The sequence below is a fragment of the Amblyraja radiata genome, unplaced genomic scaffold (assembly GCF_010909765.2).
Source record: "Amblyraja radiata isolate CabotCenter1 unplaced genomic scaffold, sAmbRad1.1.pri S70, whole genome shotgun sequence".
In the NCBI taxonomy this organism is placed as follows: Eukaryota; Metazoa; Chordata; class Chondrichthyes; order Rajiformes; family Rajidae; genus Amblyraja; species Amblyraja radiata.
Window position 1 is genome coordinate 728,481 of NW_022630164.1, and position 27,654 is coordinate 756,134.

General features: G+C 45.3%; 1 long non-coding RNA gene across 1 annotated transcript; it reads right to left on the reverse strand.

Annotated features, from left to right (window-relative positions):
* Positions 1 to 4,313: 4,313 nt before the first annotated feature.
* Positions 4,314 to 26,349, reverse strand: LOC116969531. The gene is made up of 3 exons (XR_004410820.1): positions 26,277 to 26,349; positions 8,777 to 8,782; positions 4,314 to 4,372 (listed from the first exon to the last, which is right to left on the reverse strand). It is a non-coding gene; the product is annotated as an uncharacterized LOC116969531 (long non-coding RNA).
* Between the last annotated feature and the right edge of the window lie 1,305 nt (positions 26,350 to 27,654).

Below are 27,654 nucleotides of genomic sequence, written 5' to 3' on the forward strand. Positions count from 1 at the left end.
ACCACGGTGATGCAGCGGTACAGTTGCTGCCTCACAGCGACAGAGACCCGGCTTCATTCCTGAGATCCTGGGAAGCAGGCGAGAGAGATAAGGAGGGGAGGGTGAAGAGAAGGAAGTGGAGAGAGAGATGGAAAGAGAGGGAATGAGAGAATGGGAATAAGGCAGAGAGTGTAGCGGGAGGGGACAGTAAGAGAGAGAGAGAAAGAGTTGGGGGGGGGGAGGGGGAGGTTTGAAGATTTTTTTAGTATAGGGGCTGCAATGTCCTTTTCCTACTGCCCATTGGTTTCATAATGTCAGCTAACTGTGTGGAAACCAGTGACCGGTCTCAGCAGCAGTTCCGCGGCAGCCCAGTGGATGGCGACACAGGCTCTGCTCACAACACTGGCAGAGGCAGGTGAGAGGTGAGAGAGAGAGGTGGAGGTGAGAGAGGGAGGGGTAAAAGGAGAGGTGAGGGAGGGAGAGGTGAGAGAGGGTGACACCTCAGAAGGGAAAGGGTTGGAGTTGGTCTCAAACCTACAACCCCCTTGTCTCAGAGTCTGGGTGAGTCAGAGGGGCTGGCAGGCGGACAGTGGGCAGAGCGGCCTGTAGTCAGGAGCTGCCAATGGGGTTTGTGCTTCTAGGACGAGGCGAAGTCACTCTGCAACAGCAGAAGGAAATGAAACCACAGATCAACAGGTCATTGTTAACTGTGGCCCAGGGGAAAACGAGTTATTGCCAATAAGACTCAACAAGACGACTTCCGTTTCAGTTTAGTTTATTGTCACGTGTACAAGCTACAGTGGAAAGCTTATATTGTATACTGACCGGTCAACACAAAGGCAATACATGATTATAGTTTGAAGCCGGTACGCGTGTGTGGGGGAGGGATGGGGAGAGGGGGGATGCAATGGTTACTTGAAGTTAGAGAAATCAAAAGTATACCACTGGATGCAAAGCTGCCCAAGCGCGTACAGACAGCACCCATAGTCAGGATTGAACCCACGTCTCTGGCACTGCTGTGCCACCCTGCCACCCTGCCAGGGCTCTGTGTGTGTGCGTGTGTGAGTGTGTGCGTACACGCGCATGTGTGGCATTGCGAGTGTGCTCGTACGCACGTGTGTGCATGTTGGTGCGTGTTTGTGCACGCGTGTGTATACGATTGAGTGCGTGTGTGTGCATGTGTGTGCACGTGCGTGTGCAAGTGTGTGTCTCTGTCTGTGGTCTCTCCTCTCCCCCAACAGCACAAACAGCCTCTCGGTGGAGATGGGGACCATCAACCTCAAACACAAAGACGGTGAGAGACACAGAGTGTCCGAGATACGGGGCCACACGGGCTTCAACACCACCACCTTCGTGGACGACGTGACCTTACTCCACCTCAAGCTGTGCATCAGGTTCGCCACCAACCTGGAGCCCGTGTTGCTGCCCCCGGGCGCGGAGACGGACCATCGCTCCTGGGCACCTGCAACATCATCGGCTGGGGATGACCATCAATGGTGAGGATCCAGGTCCACAATGCAGGGGAATGTCCCAGAATCACAGAGGCACAGAGTCTCCTGCCCACAGTAGGTGGAACAAGGACCAGAGGACAAAGTTTAAGGTGAAGGGGAAATTTTTTAGTGGAAATCTGAGGGGTAACGGTTACACATAAAGGGTGGTGGGTGTATGGAACAAGCTGTCATAGTAGATAGTTGAGGTGGGGGCTATCCCAACGTTTAGGAAACAGTTAGACAGGGACATGGATAGGACAGGTTTGGCAGGATATGGACCCAATGTGGACACGTGGGACCAGTGTAGCTGAGACATGTTAGTCGGTGTGGGCAAGTTGGGCTGAAGGGCCTGTTTCCATGCTGTATCACTCTATGGTCTTGTAAATCTATCAATTACAGCCAGCGATCTCATCCATGGGATTGTGGTGTAATTGGGGTCATAGATAGAATAACAGTTCTGGGCAGCATGTTACAGGAAAGATGGTGTCAAAGCTGGACAGGGTACAGATAAGTGTGTGGGAAGGAACTACAGATGCTAGTTTAAACTGAAGATAGACACAAAAAGCTGGAGTAACTCAGCGGGACCAGCAGCATCTCTGGAGAGAAGGAATGGGTGACATTTCGGGCCGAGGCCCCTCAACAGACTGTTTAGGAATAAGGGAAACGTGAGGTATTGGCAATGATGTTGCGAGATATAGAACAAATGAGTGAAAGATATGCAAAAAAGTAACGTAGATAAAGGAAACAGTTAGCTGTTTGTTAGGTGAAAACGGGAAGCTAGTGTGACTTGGGTGGGGGAGGGATAGAGAGAGGGAATGCCGGGGCTACCTGAAGTTAGAGTAATGAAAATTCATAACCCTGGGCTGTCAGCTGCCCAAGCGAAATATGAGGTGCTGTTCCTCCAATTTGTGTTCAGCCTCACTCTGACAATGGAGGAGACCGAGGACAGAAAGGTCTGTGTGGGAATGGGAAGGAGAATTGAAGTGTTTAGCAATCGGGTCGGTTCAGGCGGACTGAACGAAGGTGTTCAGTGAAATGATGGCTCAATCTACGTTTGGCCTCGCCGATGTATAAGAGTCTACATCTTGAACATAGATACAGTAGATGAGGTTGGAGGAGGTGCAAGTGAACCTCTGCCTAGCCTGAAAGAACTGTTGGGGTCCCTGGACAGAGTCGAGGGAGGAGGTATAGGGACAGGTGTTGCAACTTCTGCAGTTGCAGGGTAAGGTACCTAAAGAGGTGGTGGTTTGGGTGGGAAGGGATGAGTTAACCAGGGAGTTGCGGAGGGAATGGTCTCTGCGGAAGGCGGAAAGGGGTGGAGATGGGAAAATGTGGCTAGAGGTGGGAACCTGTTGGAGGAGGGAGACATTTCGGGGGATGATGTACTGTATGCAACGGCTGATGGGGTGAAAGGTGAGCACTAGGGGTAGGGGGAGCAAGGGCAGAGCTGCAAGGTACCAAGGAGACACGAGTGAGGGCCTCATCTATGATGGGAGAGGGGAACCCTTGTCCCCTAATGAATGAGGACATCTCAGATGTCCTGGTATGGACAACTTCATCTTGAGCGCACATGCGGCGTAGACGGAGGAATTGGGAGAGGGGATAGAGCCTATAGAAACTTAGATAATAGGTGCAGGTGTAGGCCATACGACCACCACACGGTCCTTGACAGATCTGGGTCAGGATCTATTGGCATGGAGTCCAAGACGACCGGAGACCCTTTTCTGCTGCAGCCTTCATCCGCCTTCCCAGCCGTTGTGACGCTCCACTAAGGTCAGCCATCATCCTCCGCCTGTTCCACCGTTGTGGTCTTGTTTGGATTGCTCTTTGTCAGAGACCTCCCTCTCGACCTTACCGCCATGGGTGGCCCTACTAGGAGCATAGCTCCAGACGGCATTGCTCTCAGGATCTCAAGACCACACAAGCTTCTCCACCACGACATGGTGACAATCCACGGAGAATTCACCATGTTACAGCACAGGAACAAGCCCTTCGGCCCACCGTATATGTGCTGGATAGTATGATAGCAGACGTCTGTGGAGGCCAAGTCAATGGATATTTAGCACGGGTGTCAGGAGTTATGGGGGGAAGGCAGGGGATTGGGTATTGAGAAGGAAAGATAGATTAGCCATGATTGAGTGGCAGAGTAGAGTTGATGGGCCGAATATCCTTATTCTTCTCATAGAACTTATGAAACTAACTACCGGTACATAATCCATTATTCCTCCAATCCCTATCTAACTAAATGCCTCTTACAAAAAACATGATTGCATCTATTTCTATCACCACCCCTAGCCGCCCGTGTGAAAAAATTACCTGCCCCGTGGTTTAAACTGGTGAAGATAGACACAAAATGGTGGAGTAACTCAGCGGGTCAGGCAGCATCTCTGGAGAAAAGGAACAGGTGACTTTTCGGGTCATCTAGTGCTATGGGGAGAAGGCAGGAGAATGGGGTTGAGAGGGAGAGGTGGATCGACCACAATTGAATGGCGGAGTAGACTTGATGGGCCGAATGGACTAATTGTGTTCTTATCACTATTGAACATCAATTTATGAGTCTTCATTAGGGTCGAGGTCGGGACCCTCCAGGTCTGAAGATGGGTCTCAACCCGAAACGTCACCAGTTCCTTCTCTCCAGGGATGCTACCTGACCCACTGAGTTACTCTGGCACTTTGTGTCTATCTACCTTGTAAACCAGCACCTGCGGTTCCTACTTACATGTTTAATATTTAATCTGGTGATGTGTATTCACTGGAGTCGGGTCTTCAGTGAAGATAGAGACAAGCTAGTTCTCTTCCAGTGTTAAATATTTAACATTCTCCCATCAGGCAAAAGGTATGGAAGTGTGAAAACACACGCCTCCAGCTTCAGGGGCAGTTTCTTCCCAGCTGTTATCAGGCAACTGAACCATCCTGAGTACAATTGAAAATAGATAACATAAGTATAGAAAGAGTATATGAAAATACATTTCTTGGTGTGATCTTAGACCACAAAATCTGCTGGAAACCACATATAAACCACGTCAAAGCAAAACTGGCAAAGTCTGTAGCAATATTGGGAAAATCAAGACACATTCTGGACCACAAATTATTACATACTCTGTATAGTACACTCACATTGCCATATCTGAGTTACTGTGTGGAGATATGGGGTAACACCTACAAAACCAACTTACAGCCGTTATGCACATTACAAAAAAGAGCAATAAGAATTATCAATAACGTTTGATATCTTCAACATACCAATTTATTATTCTTAAAGTCACATACACTGAAGTTCACCGATCTGGTTAAATTTAAGACTGCGCAAATCATGTTTAAAAACAAGAAATAATTTACTTCCAAGAAATATACAAAAACTGTTTATTGAAAGACAGGGTGGGTATAATTTGAGAGGGGAACATAATTTAAAAAACTCAATGTCAGAACAACTCTTAAAAGTATGTGCATAGCAATCTGTGGTGTGAATTTGTGGAATGGTCTGTGACAGGAGATAAAACTTAGCACAAGCATAATTCAGTTTAAAAAGTTGTACAAAAACACTTGTTTAAAAGGATATTGGGATGAGGATAGGTGATTGTGAGTGGGATATTTGTTATACTGATTGTATTGGGAAGGGTGATTATAGGGTGATGGGTTGTATATATGACTAAGATACTGTATAGTATATGAGGGTTTTTTCTTTTCTTTTTTTTTTTTCTCTTTCTTGTATGGCTTTGTAAATATTTGATTAGTGTATAAATGTAAATAATTTGGTGTACATACAGCTACTGGTGTACATATGGTGTACATATAGCTGCTAAATTTGTATAAGATCATTATAAGCAGTTGAATAAGGGGTGGGAATTAATAAGCTTTGGCTTCTTCCTGCTCCTTTTCGGACACATACGATTTCATTTATTTATAGATATTGTTTATGACTCTTGATAAATATTCTTGTTTTGTTTTTTGTATGCTGTTTCACACTTGCTTTTTATTCTTTTATTCTGTTCGAAATAAGAATTAAATAAATAAAATAAATAAATACATCCTGTGGATGTAGTGTACCTGGACTATCAGAAAGCTTTTGATATGATCCCACACAGGAGATTAGTTTGCAAAATTAGAGCACATGGTATTGGGGTTAGGGTATTGACATGGACAGAAAATTGGTTGGCAGACAGGAAACAAAGAGTAGGGATTAACGGGTCCCTTTCAGAATGGCAGGCAGTGACTAGTGGGCTGTGTTGTGTACTACACATCAGTCCATTGGATTTTGCAGGAGTGGTCTATCTTGCTCCGCTATAGGATCTTTGCTCGTGAGGTGTCGCAAGGCTTGGTGCTGGGAACGCAGATATTTACAATATAAATTATTGATTTAGATGAAGGAATTAAAAGTAACATTAGCAAATTTGCAGATGACACAAAGATGGGTGGTAGCGTGAACAGTGAAGTGGATGCTATGAGGATGCAGGATGACTTGGACAGGTTGGGTGAGTGGGCAGATGTATGGCAGATGCAGCATAATGTGGATAAATGTGAGGTTATCCACTTTGGTGGCAAGAACAAGAAGACAGATTATTATCTGAATGGTGTCAGATTAGGAAAAGGGGACGTGCAACAACACTTGGGTGTCTGTGCATGACACTGAAAGTAAGTCACAGGTACAGCAGGCAGTGAAGAAAGCTAATGGCATGTTGGCCTTCATAACGAGAGGATTTGAATATAGGAGCAAAGATGTCCTTCTGCACTCTGGTGAGACCACACCTTGAGTATTGTGTGCAGTTTTGGTCTCCTAATTTGAGGAAGGATATTCTTGCAATTCAGGGAGTGCAGCATAGGTTCGCAAGCTTAATTCCTGGGATGACGGGACTGTCATATGATGAAAGAATGGAGCAACTGAGCTTGTATTCACTTGAATTTAGAAGGATGAGAGGGTGTCTTACAGAAACATAAAATTATTAAGGGTTTGGACACGCTAGATGCAGGAAATATGTTCCCGATGTTGGGGGAGTTCAAAACCAGGGGCCATAGTTTAAGAATAAGGGGTAGGCCATTTAGAACTGAGATGAGGAAAAACTTTTTCATCCAGAGAGTTGTGAATTTGTGGAATTATCTGCCTCAGAAGGGAATGCAGGCCATTTCACTGGGCATTATTAGAGCTAGCGGAATCAAGGGATATGGGGAGAGGGCAGGAATGGGGTACTGGTTGTGGATGATACCCTGATCACATTGAATGGCGGTCTGGCTCGAAGGGCCGAATGGCCTGCTGCTGTACCTATTGTTTATGTATCTATGTATCCTCCCACAACCAGAGAGCAGTGCCTGAACTATTATCTACCTCTTTGGTGGTCCTCGGACTATCCTTGATCAGACTTTACCTTGCACTAAACATTATTCCCTTATCATGTATCTATACACTGTAAACAGCTCGATTGTAATCCTGTATTGTCTTTCAGCTGACTGGATAGCACGCTACAAAAAGCTTTTCACTGTACCTCGATACACGTGACAATAAACTAAACTGAAATAAATTGAACTGAACAACAACTAACTCTTAACGTGAACAAATGGTCCTTAGTCTAACTAGTTGAACCCGCAAAGCAATGACGTTCCTTGCATTGGAAATCCAGCAGTGTGTGTATGCTTGCCGATGAATACAATGTGTACTCTTTGATATGAAAATGATAACGCCCGCGTGGAGAACATGGGATTACTAGGAATGCTGCCTCACAGCATCAGAGACCCGTGTTTGATCCTGGGTGCTGTCTGTGCGGAGTTTGTACGTTCTCCCCGTGACCTGCGTGGGTTTTCTCCGAGATCTTCAGTTTCCTCACTCACTCCAAAGACGTGCAGTTTATAGGTTAATTGGCTTAGTATAAATGTCTTTTTTTAATTGTCCCTAGTGTGTGTCGGACAGTGTTAGTGTGCGGCGATCGCTGGTCGGTGCAGACTCGGTGGGCCGAAGAGCCTGTTTCCACGCTGTAACTAAACTAAACTAAACCAGCATCAGTGGGCACGAGTGGTCCGTTTAAATGGTCACATCAAGGAGCAAGTGTTTTATTTCTGTGTATAAGTGTAACAGTGTGTCAAGTGTATAAATCTGAAGAAGGGTCTCGACCCGAAACATCACCCATTCCTTCTCTCCAGAGGCGCTGCCTTGTCCCGCTGAGTTACTCCAGCTGTTTGTGTCTATCTTCAGTTTAAACCAGCATCTGCAGTTCCTTCCTACACTATATCTCTCTCTACATCACCGTCTATATATATCTCGTTTCCCTTTTCCCTGACTCTCAGTCTGAAAAAGGGTCTTGACCCGACACCTCACCCGTTCCTTCTCTCCAGAGATGCTGCCGTAGAAACATAGAAACATAGAAAATAGGTGCAGGAGTAGGCCATTCGGCCCTTCGAGCCTGCACCTCCATTCAATATGATCATGGCTGATCATCCAACTCAGTGTCCTGTACCTGCCTTCTCTCCATATCCCCTGATCCCTTTAGCCACATCTAACTCCCTCTTAAATATAGCCAATGAACTGCCCTCAACTACCTTCTGTGGCAGAGAATTCCACAGATTCACCACTCTCTGTGTGAAAATTGTTTTTCTATCTCGGTCCTAAAATACTTCCACCTTATCTTTAAACTGTGACCCCTTGTTCTGGATTAGTTAGTCCAGCTTTTTGCGTCCACCAAGTGTAAGTACTTGAGTCCTTCAAATCTGCGGAGGGACTTCATGAAATCATAGCCAGCCTTGCTTGTTGAACGTGTGGCAGCTATCGAGGGGACAGTTGGAAAGCAGGGTGTTGGCACTGGGAAGTCATACACTTATGCTCGAATTTCAAACAGTTGAAACCTTTCACTTCAATGGTGGGCTGAAGGGCCTGTTTCCATGATGTATATGTGGGCTGAAGAGCCTGTTTCCATGATGTATATGTGGGCTGAAGGGCCTGTTTCCATGATGTATATGTGGGCTGAAGGGCCGGTTTCCATGATGTATATGTGGGCTGAAGGGCCTGTTTCCATGATGTATATGTGGGCTGAAGGGCCTGTTTCCATGATGTATATGTGGGCTGAAGGGCCTGTTTCCATGATGTATATGTGGGCTGAAGGGCCTGTTTCCATTATGTATATGTGGGCTGAAGGGCCTGTTTCCATGATGTATATGTGGGCTGAAGGGCCAGTTTCCATGATGTATATGTGGGCTGAAGGGCCTGTTTCCATGATGTATATGTGGGCTGAAGGGCCTGTTTCCATGATGTATATGTGGGCTGAAGGGCCTGTTTCCATGATGTATATCTAAACTAAATCAAACTATACTAAGCTCTCCGCCACATTAATCTGAATGTTTTACCCCTCCCTCCCGCCTTCTCCCCATAACCCCTGACAACCGTACTAATCAAGAATCTATCTTTCCCTGCCTTAAACAATATCAATTGACGGCCTCCACAGCCTTCTGTGTCATATTTAGTCATATATATTCCGATTTCCATTTGAACCTTTAAACGATTCTTTATCCCTTGTAATGAATGTTGGCATCAAACCCATATCACAGTGAGTTGAGGAATGAGTGTAGATATCTTGGGAGATGGTCTGTGTGGAGAATGTTGCTGCATCTAATCCCCAGTCAGTGTTGGTTTCATGTAATGATTCCAGTCAGTGCATCCCAACCGTCCAATCCCGGAGATAGACAAATTATGCTGGAGTAACTCAGCGGGTCCGGCTGCATCTCTGGAGAGAAGGAATGGATGAGGTTTCAGGTCGAGACCCTTCTTCAGGCTGAGAATCAGGGGAGATGGAAAGGAGAGGTATAGATGGTGACATAGAGAGATATAGAAGAAAGGAAAGAAAGAAATGCAAAAAATAGAGACGGAGAGCAGGAGAAATCACAGAGAGAGGATGGTGCAGAACTCTCATGGGAGAGAGTCATAGAGTCATAGGGTGATACAGCACGGAAACAGGCCCTTCAGCCCAACTTGCCCACACTGCCCAACATGTCCCAACTATACTAGTCCCACCTGCCCACACTTCCCCCCCATGTCCCTCCAAACCTGCTCTATCCATGTAACCATCTAACTGTGTAGGAAGGAACAGCAGATGCTGTTTTAAACCGAAGATAGACACAAAAAGCTTAACTCAGCGGGACAGGCAGCATCTCTGGAGAGAAGGAAAGGGTGACATTTCGGGTCGAGACCCTTCTTCAGACTGGTTAGCGATAAGGCAAACAAGAGATATAGACGGTGATGTGGAGAGACAAAGACTAATGAATGAAAGATATGCAAAACGTAACAATGATAAAGGAAACAGGCCATTGTTAGCTGTTTGTCGGGTGAAAACGAGAAGCTAGAGCGACTTGGGTGGGGGAGGGATAGAGAGAGAGGGAATGCCAGGGGCTACCTGAAGTGAGAGAAATCAGTATCATACCACTAGGCTGTAAGCTGCCCAAGCGAAATATGAGATGCATTTAGCCTCACTCTGACAATGGAGGAGACCTAGGACAGGAAGGTCTGTTTAGGAATGGTAAGGAGAATTAAAGTGTTCAGCAACCGGGAGATCAGGTAGGTTCAGGCTGGCTGAGCGAAGGTGTTCCGTGAAACGATCGCCCAGTCTGCGTTTGGTCTCGCCGATGTATAAGAGACCACATCTTGAGCAACGGATACAGTAGATGAGGTTGGATGAGGTGCAAGCGAATCTCTGTGTAACCTGAAAGGACTGCCAGGGTCCCTGGGAAGAGTCGAGGGAGGAAGTATAGGGCATGGCCGTCCGAAGGGGGGGGTGCATTGAGTGCGACCGCACCCCCCTTTTTCCCCACAGAATAAGAAAAAATCCTTAGGAAAAAAATAAATAAAAAATTCGAGGGGGAAAAAAAAAATGGGGAAAAAAATCATTTTCCACTTTATCGGAAAAGCTCCCGAAATTCTGGTGCCGGCTGCTGGATGATTTTGGAGAAAAAAATGTGACCATCCGCGCCCGCGCAGTTGGGGAAACGACGCAAAATGACGCCGTCACTCCACGCGTGTGTAGTGGGCCCGGGCAGGATCAGACTGTGATTTGTACCCCACACATAGAGCTCGATGCCTCGTGTCATCTACTCCAGGTAAGTAGTGGAATATTGCGTTGCAGGAGGGGAAGTCTGTTTTTTATCCTCGGTTCGAACGGGCCCGGGGGGGTGGGGGGGGGGGCGCGGAGTGCGGTGTCTGCCCGCCCGGTCCAGCGCCTCCATCCGCGGCATCGAAGCCTCACCAACGGCCAGCCTGGGGGCCAAGCCATCTTCCCCCCACGCCACACCCACTGGCCCACGCCACCCCAACTGGGCCCATGTCACCCCCGCTGGGCCCACGCCACTCCCGCTGGGCCCACGCCACCCCCGCTGGGCCCACGCCACCCCAACTGGGCCCATGCCACCACACTGGGCCCACGCCACCACACTGGGCCCACGCCACCACTGCTGAATAATTTTAAACAATATCAAATGATGTCAAACAATTCGAACCGCTTTCTTTTCCTTGATAACAATACTGAAACATATGAATTCCATTGTATGTGACATAAATGTACATTTTAATGGAATCATTATATACAGATGTAACATTTCCATTTCGAGATCGGGGGGTGGGGGGATGGGGGAAAACATGCGTCAAGCCAATAGCCTAATCGTTAAAGAGCTAAAAGATAGCCTAATCGATAAAGAGCTGAGAAGAGGAATCAGAGCTGCCAAGGAAAGGTACTCTGAGAAGTTGAAGAGTAAGTTCTCAGCTAGTGACTCTTCTTCAGTTTGGAAGCGCATGCAAGAAATCACCAGCTATAAGAGGAAAGCCCCCCGCTCTTTGAACAATCGTCAGCTGACGAACAACCTGAATGAGTTTTACTGCAGGTTTGAAAATCAGAAACGTAACCCTGGTACCCCCTCCCCAACAAACACAGCCAGACCCCAGTCTGCAAAGAATGGACCCTGCACCCTCTCCTTCCCATTCATCACTTCACACCTACTTAAGGCAAGAGTCCAGTATGAAAAGAGTGGACCCTTTCCCACCCCAACCAACATATCACACCCAATTACTCATTTTTAACCAGTACCTGCAGAGATGCCTGCTTCAAAGTCACCACTATTGTCCCTGTACCCAAAAAGGTAAGGATTACTGGTCTATATGACTACAGGCTTGTCGCACTGACCTCTGTTGTCATGAAGACCGTTGAAAGGCTTGTGCTGGCCAAGCTGAAAAATATCACAATCCCTCTGCTGGACCCCCTGCAGTTTGCATATTGGGTCAATAGATCTGTGGATGACGCAGCCTGCACTTCATCCTCCAGCACCTAGACTGCCGGGGGCCTATGCGAGGATTTTGTTTTGTTGATTTTAGCTCTCCATTCAACACCATTGTGCCAGCGCTGCTACGCTCCAAACCTTCTGAGTTGACTATGCCTGAACCCCTCTGTCGGTGGATCACCAGCTTTCTGACAGACAGGAAGCAGCATGTGAGACAGGAAAGCATATCTCAGACCCGCAAACGTCCAGCATAGGAGCACCGCAAGATGCGTACTCTCCCCTCTCCTCTACTCTCGCCACACCAATGACTGCACATCCACAGACACCTCTGTCAAGCTTCTCAAGCTTGCGGACAACACAACCCTGATTGGACATCCAGGATGGGGATCTTTGTACTCTTTTCAGTTTGACATCTTTCCTATAACATGGTGCCCAGAACTGAACACAATATTCTAAATGCGGTCTCACCAACGTCTTATACAACTGCAACATGACCTCCCAACTTCTATACTCAATACTCTGACTGATGAAGGCCAGTGCCAAAATACATTTTGACCACCTGATATACCTGCGACACAACCTTCAAGGAACCATGCAACCATCAACCATTCCTCTGCCCACCTGGCTAATTGATCCAGATCCTGCTGCAATCTTTCACAACCATCTTCACTATATGCAAAAGCACTCACTTCTGTATCATCAGCAAACTTGCTAAACTTGCCCTGTTCTGTGACGTTTCACAGAGTGCTGGAGTAACTCAGCGGGCCAGGCTGAGTATAGAGGTTGGGAGGTCATGTTGCAGTTGCATAAGAAGTTGGTGAGGCCGCATTCAGAGTATTGTATTCAGTTCTGGGCACCATGTTATAGGAAAGATGTCATCAAACTGGAAAGGGTACAGTGAAGATTTACGAGGATGTTGCCAGGACTAGAGGGCCAGCGTTATAGGGAGAGGTTGAGTAGGCAGGGACTCTATTTCATGGAGCACAGGAGAATGAGGGATGATCTAATAGAGGTGTATAAAATCATGATTTGAATATATATGGTTGAGTCTTTTGCCCAGAGTAAGTGAATCGTGGAGCAGAGGACATAAGTTTAAGGTGAAGGGCAAACGATTTAATAGGAATCTGTGGAGTATGTTTTTTACACAAAGGGTGGTAGGTGTATGGAACAAGCTGCCAGAGGAGGTAGTTGAGGCGGGGACTATCGCAACATTTAAGAAACAGTTAGACAGGTACATGGATAGGACAGGTTCGGAGGGATATGGATCAAACGTGGGCAGGTGGGACTAGTGCAGATGGGACATGCTGGGCCGAAGGGCCTGTTTCCACACTGTATCACTCTATGACCCTATCTTTCCCTCTCAAACCCATTCCCCTGCCTTCTCCCCATTACCTCTGACACCCGTATCAATCAAGAATCTATCAATCTCCTCCTGAAAAATGTCCATTGACTTGACCTCCACAACTATCTGTGGCAATGAATTCCACAGTTCACCACCCTCTGACTTAAGAAATTCCTGCTCATCTCCTTCCTAAAGGAATGTCTTTTAATTCTGAGGCTGTGGCCACTGTTCCTAGACTCTCCCACTAGTGGAAACATCCTCTCCACATCCACTCCATCCAGGTTTTTACCAGGCTGGGACAGACGGCAACAGCTTCACACCGTGTCCCAAAGCTTGTGTCCGGTCCTGCATCACCCAAGGCAGCAGAGACGTTATAGGAGAGGGCAAGCACTGTAACAAAGTAGCGATGGTTTGGGTAACATTCAAGAATGTCTATGCATGGCACATCAGGAATATTACTGAAAAACGGTCTTGATCCGAAATAAAATCTATACCTTTTTTCCAGAGATGCTGCCTGACTCACTGAGTTACTCCAGCTCTCTGTGACATGTCATCTATCCATGTTCTCCAGATATGCTGCCTGACCCGCTGAGTTATTCCAACATTCTGTGAAACGTCGCCTATTCATATTCTCCGCAGATGCTGCCTGACCCACTGAGTTACTCCAGCACTTTGTGTCTATTTTCCCTTCACCCATCTGCCCAAGCCGACTCTGCCCCCTCCTTTCCTATGTTCCATTCCACCCATAAACCTCTCTCTGCCTTTACATTTCACTCCTCTTTCAAATCTGCTCTACTTATCTACATGCATTTTCTTCTTCACTTTTTAGTCATAGAATGATGCAGTGTGGAAACAGGCCCTTCAGCCCAACTTGCCCACACCGCCCAACATGTCCCATCTAAACTAGTCCCACTCACACGGGTTTGGCCCATATCCATCTAAACGTGTCCAAATGTCTCTTAAACATTAGGATAGTCCCAGCCTTAACTGCCTCCTCTGGCAGCTCGTTCCATACACCCAGCACCCTTTGTGTGAAAAAGCTACCTCTCAGATTCCTGTTAATTACTGAAATTTTGGTCATAAATTTGGGGCAAAAATGCTCCAAAATAAGGCTCAGAATGCATCAGAGAGCATCTAAAACCCCAGAGCTTCCAGGGCCCGCTTGAGGGCCTGGCATCGAGGGACTTCACGCTTCGCGTTCGTGATGTGCGCAGCGCACACATTATTGCAGTATACATTTTTTTAAATCCTGTCATGCCACCCCCCTTTTTGGAAAGCTTCGTACGGGCCTGCTCACTGACTCACACACTCACTCACTCACTCACTCACTCACTCACTCACTCACTCACTCACTCACTCACTCACTCACTCACTCACTCACTCACTCACTCACTCACTCACTCACTCACTCACTCACACACTCGCACACTCGCACACTCACTCACTCACACACTCACTCACACACTCACACACTCACTCACTCACTCACTCACTCACTCACTCACTCACTCACTCACTCACTCACTCACTCACACACTCACTCACTCACTCACTCACTCACACACTCACTCACTCACTCACTCACTCACACACACACACTCACACACTCACTCACACACTCACACACTCACACACTCACTCACTCACACACTCGCACATTCACTCACTCACTCACACACTCACTCACTCACACACTCACTCACACTCATACACTCACACACTCACTCACATACTCGCACACTCACTCACACACTCACTCACACACACTTGCACACTCACTCACTCACACACTCACTCACTCACACACTCGCACACTCACTCACACACACACACACTCACTCACTCACACACACTCACACACTCACACACACTCGCACACTCACTCACTCACACACTCGCACACTCGCACACTCACACACTCGCACACTCACACACTCACACACACACACTCTCACACTCACACGCTCGCACACTCACACACTCATATTGTCTTCTTCCAGATAAGTTACTGGACTGGAAGCTAGTGTTCCAGAGGATTAAATCAACGACATGAGTTCAAATCTCAACCTAGCAGATGGAGAAGTTCAATTCAAGTAATTAAATAAATTGTCATTAAAAAAAAATGCCAGACTGAATAGTAATGATCAGACTGAACGTAATTCTTTCAGATTGAGTGAAGATGGTTTCCAACCCGAAACATCACCCATCCCTTTTCTCCAGACAGGCTGCCTGACCCGCTGAGTGACTCTAGCATTTTGTATCTATATTTGGTATAAAGCAGCACTTGCAGTTCTTTGTTTCTACTGAACGTAACTATCCACCTGCTCACTAATATCCTTGAGAGAAGGAGATTGTCCTGAACCTGTTTTGAATCCAGAAATGACACTGTAATTGCCTGTTTTTCCCTCAATATCCACACCCACAAACAAATACCCAAATGTATTTAAAAAATTGATCAGTAGATTATAAACATATATCAGAAATAACAGAACGGGGAGATCCTGGGCGGCACTGCGGTGCAGCGGGTAGAGACCACGCCAGAGACCCAGGTTCAAGCATAAATTGTACATTCTCTCCGTGTCCGAATGGGTTTGCTCCGGGTGCTCCAGTTTCTTCCCACATTTCAAAGATGTACAGGTTTGTAGGTTAATTAGCTAGGTATAAATGTAACAATGGCTCTCATGTGTGTGTAGGGTAATGTTAATGTGCAGGCATCGCTGGTTGGTGCAGATTAGATAAGTGAGGAGGAAAAGATTAGTGTAGACAAATGTAAATCATTTACAGTCAGAAAAAGGTGAATTTATAATGGGGAACAAAGAAATGTTAGACCAGTACTTTTGTTTTGGTTTGGTTTGGTAAGTACTTTGGTTCTGTCTTCACTAAGGAAGACACAAACAATCTCCCAGAAATACTAGGGGACCGAGGATGTAGTGGGAGGGAAGAACTGAAGGGAATCCACGTTAGTCAGGAAATGGTGTTAGGTAAACTGTTGGGATTGAAGTCAGATAAAACCCCTGGGCCTGATGGTTTGCATCCCAGAGTACTCATGGAGGGAGAGAGAAAGCGGGGAATTATAGAACAGTTAGCCTTACATCGGTAGTGGGGAAGATGCTTGAGTCGATTCTTAAAGATGTAATAGCAGCGCATTTGTAAAGCCTTCCACCGCCTGGCGCCTTGACTCGTGGATGGCCAGCTTGGCCAGGCCCAGGAGCAACCCAACCAGGACATCTTCAGCCCTACCCTCTCCCCTACGCACAGGGTATCCAAAGATGAGGATGGTGGGTGAGAAATGCAGCCAGAAGGCAAGGAGCAACCCCTTTAGGTATTCAAACAGTGGCTGCTGCCTCACGCACTCCATGTACACGTGGTACACAGACTCTTCCAGCCCGCAAAAGTAGCAGGCGGCCGGCGAGTCTGTGTACCACGAGAGAAACAGGTTGCAGGGAACACCTCGGTGCAATACCCTCCACCCCAGGTCCCCAATGTAGAGGGGGAGAATCCCTGCATAGAGGGACCAATGCATAACAAGCTTTTTTTTTTTTTTTTTTTTTTTTTAAATCAAAAATATTTATTCAAATATTAAAATAGTATTGACACTACAATAAAACAAAACACCACCATAATACAAGACGAACAAATATGCTCAGCAACTGCTAAACAATTATATTGCAATCCTTGTCAAGGATACATTCAACCCCCCTCGGTGCCCAGCGGTCCCGGAACTCCCTCAGGGTGCCCGTAGACAGGGCGTATTCCCTTTCCATCCGCACCCGGGCACGGACGTATCCCCGGAAAAGGGGCAGGCAGCCGGCTCGGGTAGAGCCCTCCACCGTCTGGCGCCGTGACTCGCGGATGGCCAGCTTGGCCAGGCCCAGGAGCAACCCAACCAGGACATCTTCAGCCCTACCCTCTCCCCTACGCACAGGGTGTCCAAAGATGAGGATGGTGGGTGAAAAATGCAGCCAGAAGGCAAGGAGCAGCCCCTTTAGATATTCAAACAGCGGCTGCAGCCTCACGCACTCCATGTACACGTGGTACACAGACTCTTCCAGCCCGCAACAGTGGCAGGCGGCTGGCGAGTCTGTGAACCGCGAGAGAAACAGGTTGCAGGGAACACCTCGGTGCAATACCCTCCACCCCAGGTCCCCAATGTAGAGGGGGAGAATCCCTGCATAGAGGGACCAATGCATAACAAGCTTGGAGGGGATGATGGTATTGAACGCCGCACTGTAATCTACCAACAACATCCTGACATTTGTGTTTTTATTGTCCAAGTGGTCAAGTGCAGAGTGGAGAACCAGTGAGATTGCATCCTCCGTTGACCTGTTGTGGTGGTAGACAAACTGTAATGGGTCAAGTTTCTTGTTGAGGTGGGAGTTGATATGCGCCATTACCAACCTCCCAAAGCACTTCATCACCACGGATGTTAGTGCCACTGGTTGATTGTCGTTGAAGCACGTTACCTTACTATCTATACCAGAGGTCCCATTGCAGTCCTGAGTGAGTTCAGCGCTCTTGGCCATGGTGTTTGTCAGGTGAGATTTGGGGGTGGAGATTGGAGAGTCAAAGTGTCAAACAGCACGGAAACAGACCCTTCGGTCCCATATCTATGTCCACCAAGATGTCGAAAGCAGCTAGTCCCATCTGCCCGCATTTGGCCCAAATCCTTCTAAGCTTCTCCTATCCATGAACCTGGTCAAATGTATTTTAAATACTGTAATTGTAACCATGCCTACAGTTACCTCTGGCAGCTTCTTCATTCATTCATTCATTCACTCATTCATTCATTCATTCATTCATTCATTCATTCATTCATTCATTGTCCCCATTTACCGCAGTAGTTTATGACACAAATTCTTCCCTCCCTTCTCTTTCTGCTCCCCACTCCCCTTCTACCAGATTCCCTTCTTTCCCATCTCTATCCCTCCCCTATCTCCACCGCTCCTCTCTCCTCTCTGCCGTTCCTCCTTCCCCAGTCCTCACCAAAGATCATAGAGGAGCAAGATAGACCACTCCTCGAAAAACGCGTAGTATGACGTGTGTGATTGTCGACGCCATTTCATTGAGCATTTTTTTGGGCTTCCCCCATACTGTCATGGCATCCTCATGTAAATCTTCATCTCACTGCTCCGCTATCAATTGTTCTAATCGTAAATCTAAACGACCAGACCTGTCATTCTTTAGGTTCCCCGATAAAAAAGAAAGGTAAGACAATATTATTATTATTTTTTGTCGTATTCTGTCGTGAAAATGTTATTTTCTGTTCTCCCATCAACGGCCATTGGGAAACTATGTTTGTCGGTACATTAGAAAGTTAGTAGACTTATTTTTAATAGATCTTTACTTACCACTATAATAAAGACAATTTTAACACTTCTGTACGTTTTTGGTTTTGTTCTTGTAGGGGATTGGTCTCCAAAATAAGGCCCGCGGGACACATTAGGCCCAGTGACCACGAGATTTTTCGAGCTCAGATTCGAGTCCGAGAACGCGGCGGCTGTTACCCGTTATATCCCTCGAATTGTCGAGACATCACAAGCAAAGATCACAAGCCCGCCGTGAAGAAGGGTGCAATCAAATATTATACAACACTGCTCTATCATCTTTGGGTGCAATGGTGGGCCGGGGGGTTCGGCGGCGGCGGCCGCAATCAAAGATACGAGAGGAGCTCTGCTGTATAATCTTTGGTCGGAATGGGACGGCTGCACGTTATAATGTGCTATCGTTCCACCCTCCCTCTCCCCCTTCTCCCTGTCCCCTTCTCCCTCTCCCCCCTTCTCCCTCTCCCCCCTTCTCCCTCTCTTCTCTCGATCTCTCTCTTCTCTCGATCTCTCTCTCCCCTCTCTTCTCTCGATCTCCCTCCCTTCCCTCTCTCCCTCCCTTCCCTCTCTCCCTCCCTTACCTCTTCGTGAGAGTTGGCAGCTCTGCTATGCCTTGGGTCCAAAAGAGGATAGAAAGAAAATACTTAATGGTCTTTGTAAGAAGATTTTAATAAGCTCTTCTACATTTAAGGTAAATTGACATATTAGAGGCAAAAAGCATCTTCAATATACAGGTCTCTCCACACAACTGAAAACAATTGCATTTAAGTGATATATCATCCATTGTTCAGGCATGTAGTTATGATCATCTTTTTTCTTATTAGTTAATCCTAAATGATATCTCCTGTAATTTCAGATGTCAACAGTGGGTCCAGAATACTCATCGACAAGATCTCCTGCACCGAACTGCAGAGTATTTGTCAAATAACTGCCCTCTTATGTACATTGTGTGAAATTGTGATTTGTTAACTGCACAAAACTAATGCAAATGGCGATATATTTATTATTGTATCTACGTTGGACATTTTGCTCTTTGGTGTCAGAACGCGGGGTGGGAGATTGCAACCTTCACGTGGTCCGCCCTGTTTCGACAAATAAGATCAAATAGAACAAGTTGTCCTACAACTTTAGGCTGTGCACGCCATACGCAAGAAGAAGAAGTAGAAGTGTCAGAACGCAGTCTGAAAAAGGCTTCCGACCTGCAACGTCACCTATTCCTTTTCTCCAGAGATGCTGCCTGACCCACTGAGTTACTCCAGCATTTTGTGTCTATCTCTGTTTAGATTGGACTCGTGGGTGGAGATTGCGGCTGGTCTGGTGATCTAGAACGAGGGCCAAAGTCTCAGAATATGGGTAATGATATTTAGTAATGAGACAAGGAGCAGTTTCTTCACTCAAGGGCTGGGAATCTTGGAATTCTTGATCGCGTGAGATGGTGGAAGTCGAGTCCTTGAAAGGAGGGATATTTTTTTTCAAATACGAAAAGGATGAGGGATAATGGAGAGAATGTGGGAATAAGGTGTTGAGGTGCAGGATCAACAATAATCTTACTGATGGTGGTGTGAACTTAGATGGCTTATCCTTGCTTTTATTTCTTACAAAGATACAGCGCGGAAACAGGCCCTTTGGCCCACCGCGTCCGCTTTGACCAGCGATCCCCGCACACTAACACCATCCTACACACACTAGGGACAATTTACACTTATACCAAGCCTACAAACCTGTATGTCTTTGGAGTGTGGGAGGAAACCGAAGATCTCGGAGAACACCCATTCAGTCACGGAGAGAACCTACGAACTTTACCGCAGCACCACCATGCCGCCCTTAATCCACTAGGGTACTAGGTTACAATAAACTTCCTACATATTCCAGGAATGCATCTCATAAAAATGGGAGAGGTTTAAATGCATTGTAAAATCTGCTCTCAGTTTCCTAGATCGGTATTGCTCTAATGGCCTCTTTGTATCATTTTCTTTGATTTAAACCATCCATTGTTCTGCATTTAGATTTTATTTTTCCCCTGTGGATCACAAGGCACTGTTTGTTTCAGGGGTGACTCTAATCTCCAGCGTAATTTGACAAGACAGCCAAGAGGGCAAACACAGGCAGTTCAGAGCTGCTGCCTGTATCGCATGAGAGAACAAGAATGAGACCAACTTGTTTTTTGCAGATCATCAACCCCTGACTGATGTTATCAATGCCGATGGTGACTCAAGGAGACTCAACCAGGTGGTGGTTTACAAAGGTCCATGCCCATTGTTCCTCATGGCATACCACCAGCCTCAACAGATCACCTAGTCATAGAGTCTCACAGCGTAGAAGCAGGCCCTTCAGCTCAACTTGCCCACGCTGGCCAACATGTCCCATCTACACTAGTCCCACATGCCTGCATTTGGCCCATACCCCTCTAAACCTGTCCTAACCATCAAATAACCTAACAGAACTGTCATATGAAGAAAGATTTAAAAGACTAGGCTTGTATTCACTGGAGTTTAGAAGGGTGAGGGGGTTCTTATCATATTGTCTACAGTGTACTATGTTTACAGATTTTGTTGTGCTGCTGAAAGTAAGAATTTAATTGTTCTATCTGGGACAAGCTAGATGCAGGAAATTGTTCTACATGACAATAAAACACTCTTGTTAGATGCAAGGGGATCTTATAGAAACATATAAATGAATAAAAGGACTGAACAAGCTAGATACAGGAAAAATGTTCCCAATGTTGGGCGAGTCCAGAACCAGGGGCCACAGTCTTAGAACAAAGGGGAGGCCATTTAAGACTGAGGTGAGAAACAACTTTTTCACCCAGAGAGTTGTGAATTTGTGGAATTCCCTGCCACAGAGAGCAGTGGAGGCCAAATCACTGGGTGGTTTTAAGAGAGCGTTAGATAGATCTCTAGGGGCTAGTGGAATCAAGGGATATGGGGAGAAGGCAGGCACGGGTTATCGATTGGGGCTGATCAGCCATGATCACAATGAATGGCGGTGCTGGCTCGAAGGGCCAAATGGCCTCCTCCTGCACCTATTTTCTATGTTTCTAGAACACTCATCCAGCAATCCTCGAGCCCACCAGCTCATCCCGTAGTCAATTCATCAGCTTTTCCATAAGAACTTCCAAAAGAATGACAATCAGACAATCTCGATTACCCTCAGCCCATCAAGCAGCCCCTTAATTCACCCAGAAGTCTGAACTATTGAATGCTCACTGCATCTCTTTCCATGTCGGCAAGTTAATATCCAGCTGCATGAACCATGTGAAAAGGGAATAAATAGATGCATGTGGTGCAGTGATTTGTGCAGCACTATAGGCCTGGAGACCAAGAGGAGTTCACCATTGAACGGAGTTTGAACGGGGGGCTTGAGGCCCCCGACCGAGGAAGAACAAAAGGAAGGGACTTGAACTTTATTTCGCCTTCCATCACAGTGAGGAATGTGTAGGAGTCACTGTGGTGAATGTCCGTATTAAAATGTGTTTTTGAGTGCTGTTGCTTTTAATTGTATGACTGACCTGGCCAATGAAATTCCTCGTATGTTGCAAAACATGGCAAATAAAATCTGATTCTGATTCTGAAAAGCCTTTCCCTTCCATACTCTTTCCTCTCTTTGATCTTTTTGCAGTTGACTGCCTTTCTGTACTTGTTGCAAGAGATTGTCGTGGCATCCAGCATCCTCGGAGAATGTAGAATTAAAGGCAGAGGCAATGCCAGTTTTAAAGATGGTTATTTGCCTCAAGATTGGATTATTGTATCTCCAGAACCTCCCCAGAGGCTCTGGGAGACACAAGGTTCAAGAGGGAACACAAAAAGCCTAATTAGGAAGAATATTAAGAGTAAGATTTTCAATTAAAATACTGTAATTGATGGAGCCTTGCCTTTAAATTGGTTCTTGGATGAAACCCTGATGGTTCTCACATTGTCTCTTTAAATTTACTCTCCTTTTCACACTTGCATTAAAACACACAGCCACCGCCATTCACAGTGATACTGCCCGGCAGTCTCATAATTACAATCAACACAGCCACCTTGACAGCCACACAAAATGATGTAAATACAAATTGTTTTCCTTGTTTAAGAAGTTCAATATACAATTATTTGAAATTGTGGGGGTTGGTACAAAATACTGCTGACCCACACATGTGTTGCTATGAGACATTCACATTTAAAAAATCCATGTCTCAAAAAAAGCAAGAAGGTGTCCATGTTATTTGACCAACTTATCAGATGAATTTAAATATGTAGGTATGTATGCATTAGTTTTGCTCCTAATTCCCTTTTCCAAATCATTAATATATATGGTAAACAGTTGCGGCCCCAACACCAAGCCTTGCGGCAAAAAAATCCAGAAGATTAGTCAAACATGATTTCCCTTTCATAAATCCATGTTGACTTGGACTAATTCTTTTACTGCTATCCAAATGCCCCATTATTACATCTTTAATAATTGACTCCAGCATCTTTCACACCACCAAAGTCGGGCTAACTGGTCTGTAATTCCCCGTTTTCTCTCACGCTCCTTTCTTGAAAAGTGGGATAGCATTAGCTATCCTCCAATCCACAGGAACTGATCGTAAATCTATTGATCGTTGGAAAATGATCATATGTATAAATATATATGTATGTGTATATATGTATGTATGTGTATATATGCATGTATATGTATATGTGTGTATATATGTATGTATATATATGTTTATATATGTGTGTATGTATGCATATAAATGTATCCATATGTATGTGTGCATTTGTATGTGTATACGTGTGTATGTATGTATGTGTGTATATATATGTATGTGTATAAATATATATATCTGCATATATTTATTATTACTATATAATTATATATATAATTGCCTTTATGGTTTATGCACATCATCTTACAAGACAAATGAATTAATTGTGATTATTTAAATCAAAGTTGCTTCTGATCCATGAGAATAAACTTTATTATCTCTAACTTGCCTCTCACACACAGACACATTCATATAAATATATAAAATATATATACGTTAAATTTAATTTCGTGCAATGTGTGTTAAAGGGAAACTGCACAATACAACGCAAAGGAGGGGGCTGTTCCCGCTACAATATACTCGAGGATCTTTGCTTTGGATCAAAGATTATAGAGGAGCTCTATAATCTTTGCTTTGGATCACAGCGGGTGGCATACCGGAAGTCGCGTGTCGCTTAAAGAAATGGCGGCCGTGACGTTCCGTCACGTACTACACGTCAGTCCATTGGATTTCGGAGAAGTGGTCTATCTTGCTCCTCTATGATCTTTGGTCCTCACCACTCTCTCCACCTCTTTTCTCCCTTCCACCCATTCATACATTCATGTCATAGGAGCAGAAGTAGGCCATTCAGCTCACCGAGTCCACTCCACCATGCTATCAGCTGATCTATCTTTCCCGCTCATCCCCATTCTCCTGCTTTCTCCCCATAACCTCTGCCACCCTTACTAATCAAATATCAAATATCTGTCAATCTCCGCCTGTAAAATATCCATTGACTTGGCCACCAAAGCCTTCTGTGGCAATTAATTCCACAGATTCACCACCCTCTTACCAAGGAGATTCCTCCTCATCTGCTTTCTAAAGGTCCATCCTTTTATTCTGAGGTTATGCTCTCTGGTTCTAGACTCTCCCACACATGGAGACATCCTATCCACAACCACTCTATCCAGGCTTTTCACTATTTGGCAAGTTTCAATGAGGTTCCCCCTCATCTGTCTAAACTCTAAAGCATTCTGTCTTCATCCTCTCTCCCTCCCTCTCCCTTCCATTCCCTCCCTCCCTCTCCATCCCTCTCCCCCGTAGTGAGAATATAACCCGGGTCTCGTGCGTTGCTAGGCTTCAACTCTACTTGATGGGCCGAATAGCCTAATTGTGCTTCTATTACTCATGAACTTCTCCAGAGATATTGCCTGACCCGCTGAGCTACTCCAGCACTGTCCTTCCTTACACCTCTTTCCCCCTAACTCTATCTCTCCCCATCCTTCCTTCTGCACATCACATTGTAGCACCTTACCATCCACCCTCACCCAGACCTGCCCTCCCTCCCCATTCCCTGCCTTCTCTCCAGCTCCCCTCCCCTCCCAGTCTCTTAGTTTGTCAAGATCATTTTAAGTTGCCGATACCTCTCTTAATCACTGACACTCCGCCCTTCTCACAGGGCACCTGAGACACTGAGACTGGAGCCATGTGGACTCAAACTCACCCTGGCCACTCCCTCTTCTCTCTTCCCATCCAAAACTGCAAGAAATTGCAGCAAATTGTGGACGCAGCCCATACCATCAGACAAATCAACTATTAACTCAATGTTTTACCTCGCGCTGCCTCAGCAAGGCTAGCAGTATCATCAGGGACCATTCTTACCCTGGCCATTCCCTCTTCTCCCATCTCCCATCGGGAAAAATGTATAGAAGCGTGAAAACGCACACCTCCAGATTCAGCCACAGTTCCTTCCCAGTTGTTTTTTATTTTATCTATTTATGTATTTATTAATTTGTTTATTAAAAGCATTGTACATACATCTTAATCATGATATGCAACATAATACATTTTGTGTACAACTTCTCTATTTTTTAAACTTTAAGCTGTAATAGAAAAAGAGAAAAGAGAAAGAAGAGAAGAATGAGGATAGTAGTGAAGTGTAGTCCACAGTAGTTGGCGTTAAATGAATCATGTTGTTTAAGTAGACTGCGTGCTTGAGAATGTGAGAAAAAAAAAGGAAAGAGAAAAGAACAGATAACAGGCCCCAAGGAGAAGAGGGCCTTAAGAAGAGAAAGGAAATAAGTAAAAAATCCAAAGAAGGTAGAGCTGAACAAAAAAGAAAGGGAATGTGCCTAATTCATAACGATTCACACCCATCACCTAGTTGTGAAACAATAACTTTCTAGGGTTATGCTGTCCCATATTATACTTGTAACAAATTAATAAAAGGTGACCATATTCTTAAGAATTATTCTTGTTTTCCTGCTAGAACGAGTCTCATTTCCTCGCGATGTGATATTTCCAACATATTTGTGATCCACATTTTAAACGTTGGGATAGGTGCGTTTTCCAGAATTTAAGTATGTTTTTTTGCCGAAAATAATATTATAAAAATATGATGTTAAGTTATCCAATTCCACCTGTCTATTCATGCCTTGCTCTAGAAAGTCCATCTTCAAATTTTGATAATCTTGTTTTTTCAAATAATCTCGGGTTTGTAATTATCTAAAATATTGGTTATTTTCCAAATTGTATTGAAGCTGTAAGTCTTGGAATGGTAAAAATTTTCCTTCTTCATACAAATCTTCCCAAGTCTTAATTCCTAATCGTTCCCAGAGGGTAAACGTTTTGTCAATAGTCGATGGCTTAAACGCCGGGTTGTTAGCTATCAGTGAGAGAAGCAAAAGATTTCTTCATTTAAGAGAGGATTTCATTTGTCTCCAAATTCGTATTATGCTGTGAATCATCGGGTTTCTCTTATATATTGTGTTCTTCGGTTTTATTGGGGAGAAAAGGATCGCTCCTATGTTAAAAGGAGTACAATCCTCCTTCTCCATTATTGTCCATTCTGCCTGTTGTGTTGAACTGTCCAACCAGTACATTATATTTTTAATGTTCACTGCCCAATGGTAGTACATAAAAGTGGGACGTGTGAGTCCACCGTATTCTTTAGGTTTACATAAATGTCTTCTTTTAATTCTATGGGATTTATAGTCCCATATGAAATTTGTAATGTATGAGTCAATTTGTAAAAACAAGTTTTTAGGTATGTATGTAGGTATTGATTGGAATAATCATTTTAATGGCATTTATTCTGCCTATTAAGGACATCGGTAGTGTTTTCCAAAATTGGATCGACGTTTGTAATTTAGTAAATAAGGGCAGGTAATTTCCCAGTTGTTGTCAGGTAACTGTACCATCCTATCACAACCAGAGAGCAATGCTGAACTACTATCTACCTCTTTGGTGACCATCAGACTATCCTTGATCTGTCTTTGCTGGCTTTACCTTACGCTAAACGTTATTCCCTTAGCATGTATTGATACACTGTAAATGGCTTGTTTGTAATCATGTCTTGTCTTTCTGCTGACTGGTTAGCATGCAACAAAGGCTTTCCACTGTACCTCGGTACACATGATAATAAACTGAACTGAACTGAATTGCTTCAGGCAGTAAACAAATCCTTCGGCTCACTGAGTCCGTGTCAAATATCAAACACTCACAATCTCCCGCTTCTTTGACAATAGACAGTAGGTGCAGGAGTAGGCCATTCGGCCCTTCGAGCCATCACCGCCATTCACTGTGATCATGGTTGATCATCTACAATCAGTAATCCATTCATGCCTTCTCCCCATATCCCTTGACTCCGCTTTAAGAGCTCTCTTGAAAGCATCCAGAGAATTGGCCTCCTCTGCCTTCTGAGGCAGAGAATTCCACAGATTCACAACTCTCTGGGTGAAAATGTTTTTCCTCAAATCTGTTCTAAATAGCCAACCCCTTATTCTTAAACTGTGGCCACTGGTTCTGGACTCCCCCAACATCGGAAACATGTTTCCTGCCTCTAGCGTGTCCAATAATAATCTTATGTTTCAATAAGATCCCCTGTCATCCTACTAAATTCCAGAGTATGCAAGCCCAGCTGCTCCATTTATTCAACATATGACTGTACAGCCTTCCCGGGAATTAACTTTGTGAACCTCAATATTATTATAGACAATTTTCTACCCTGGAAAAAAGATTTGGAAGAAAGTCTACCCAATCTATGCCTCTCATGGTTTTATATATTTCCACTCAGCCTCACTTGCTCCGGAGAAAACAATCCTAGTCTGTCCAATGTCCCTTTACAGCTGATACATTTTAATCCAGGTATCATTCTGGTAAACCTCTTCTGCATCCTCACCAAAGCCTCCACATCCTCCCTGTAATGGGGTGACCAGAACTGCACACAATACTCAATAAGCAGACTATCCAAAGTTGTATAAAGATGCAACATCACGATCTGATTCTACGTAGAGTCATACAGCACGGTGGCACAGCGGTAGAGTTGCTGCCTCACAGCGCCAGAGACCCGGGATTTGATCCTGACTACGGGTGCTGTCTGTACGGAGTTTGTACGTTCTCCCCGTGACCATGTGGGGTTTCCCACTGGTGCTCCGGTTTTCTCCCACACTGCAAAGACGTACAAGTTTATAGATTAATTGGCTTCGGTAAAAATTATAAATTGTCCCGAGTGCGTAGGATGGTGCTAGTGTATGGGGTGATCGCTGGTCGGCGTGGAGTCGATGGGCTGAAGAG